The sequence below is a fragment of the Triticum dicoccoides genome, chromosome 1A, assembly GCF_002162155.2.
Source record: "Triticum dicoccoides isolate Atlit2015 ecotype Zavitan chromosome 1A, WEW_v2.0, whole genome shotgun sequence".
NCBI lineage: Eukaryota > Viridiplantae > Streptophyta > Magnoliopsida > Poales > Poaceae > Triticum > Triticum dicoccoides.
The window spans coordinates 43,513,982-43,515,834 of NC_041380.1; the positions used below are offsets into that span (position 1 = coordinate 43,513,982).

Here is a 1,853-nt window from a genome sequence, read left to right on the forward strand (position 1 = left end):
CCCCTTTTCCTCTAAAAAAATGGAGCAAGGCCATGGGTGTACGATGCTGATGCTCACCAGCTTCACAGGATACGGAGCAGGCAGCTCCTGATGCCGCGATTCTGATGGAGCAGGTCTTGATGCGCAAACGACGGCCAAATCGATCGCCCGGCGCGGGGCGGGCGAGGCCGGCATTCCGTCGAACAGAGCGCGGGCGCCCGCTACTCTCTCCCCGACGGCGAAGCCTTCAGTCCCTGTTCCTCCACGACGGCGACGCGCTCGGCAGAGGCGCTTGCGGCGTGGCGCCCCGAGCCGCGGCCACCTGCCTGCCCGGATTCCATCGCCCCACCTCAGTGCTCGCGCGCGCGGCGCGAGTGGGCGCGAGTGCGGCGCGAATCCGATCCCCCCGTATAAGAAGAAGCGGGGGTGAGTGGGCGGATGGGAACCCAACCCGGCTCGCGAAACCGAATCCTCCCTCCCCCGCCTCCTCCGGGTGCTGCTTCGGAATCGGTACGACTGATCCCCTCCCATCTCCATTTCTGTAGAGTTTCGTTTCGATTTCTCTTTTCCCCTTGCTTGATCTCTGCGGGCTCGTTCATGATCTGGTTCTCACGAATTTGTTTGGCTCATCGATGGCTTAATTCGTGAACTGTGATCCTTGTTCACGGTGGATTTCCTCATCTGCGCGTCAAATTTCAGATTGAATAATAATAGGTCATCAGTCCCGAGTTATATGTGCCGAGTTCATCCGGTGTTGAGCAGACGTCCTGAAACTAAGAGAAATTGCCTGTGACTGATACGGGATGGTTGCCGCTAAGATCAAAGAGCTTAGCAAAGCTTACTGGCAGCCACCTCTTATAATCCGAATTAATCCATTTTTAAATTTGTCTACTACCTGCGTCAAATTTCAAATTGTTTAAAGAACTTCAATTCTTTAGCACCTACAGTTGACGAGGAGGGAGAATAAGTTTAGATCCTTGGACGGATATAGCATGCTGATGTGTTTACCTCCGGCATTTACGGTAGATTCTACATATATAATTTGTGGTTGCTTCTCTATATTTTTCATTTCCTTGATAAAAGTGGAGCTCTGCCAAATCAGTTAAAGAAAATCTGGTCAGTAACAAACAATGAGTTTTTTAAGCAGAAATTGCCAATTCATGAGCTAGCCAGATTTCGAAGATGAACATCCAATACGTAGCTATCCAGGTCAAGAGAAGCCCTCCTCCTTTCGTGCACACTTTGTGTTCGCCATCTGCACCTTCCTAACGACCACGTCATTGCATCACACAGTACGGTAGTAATCGACTTTTCAAAATTGTCTCACATACTATCATCCAACTTGGCCTTAGGACCCACAAGTGCATTTGTTGGCAAAGAAACCCACAAAGGAGGCGCCATTTTTGTTTATCTTTTGCTAGTGAGTTTGGCTGAGACATTTTTTCTTTACTTGCACTGGATGTTGTCAGTATGTTTCGACGTTTCGTTATATTTTGATAGTGGAACCTGACCTTGCATAAAAGTTGTATGGGGAAAAAAGTAGAAGGCGCCTAAAGCGAGATTAGTTTGTTCTTCTCACGTCAATCTTCATGTCTGATCCGTCATCTTCCAGCAACATTTTGATGTACATTCCCAACCATGTGTGAGCAACGCATTTTCACCATGGTCCATGTAAAAATGGGTTGTGCACTCTTCATAGTGATCTTGATAAGATAAGGAAAGCTCAAATAAAGTTTGGGAGAACAGGGGGACATGGGACTCCGATCCACCAGTGGATGCTGCTTTATATCATCTTGGCTTTTTTTTACGGGGAATCTTGGTTTGGGATTAGCAGCATGCAATGTTTTTAAGGCGGTAAGGGGAGGCAAGGCGCT

The 1,853-nt window shown here is 48.6% G+C and overlaps 1 protein-coding gene across 2 annotated transcripts in view; it reads left to right on the forward strand.

The window, feature by feature from the left end:
- The first annotated feature begins 312 nt into the window (after positions 1-312).
- Positions 313-1,853, forward strand: part of LOC119361904 (glycine-rich cell wall structural protein-like) — a 3,843-nt gene continuing 2,302 nt past the window's right edge. The window contains exon 1 of one of the 2 annotated variants that reach the window (XM_037627084.1): positions 313-489. The gene's annotated coding sequence lies outside the window, so the exon portion shown is untranslated. The remainder of the gene's footprint in view (positions 490-1,853) is intronic. The other variant, XM_037627076.1, reaches the window with a different exon arrangement.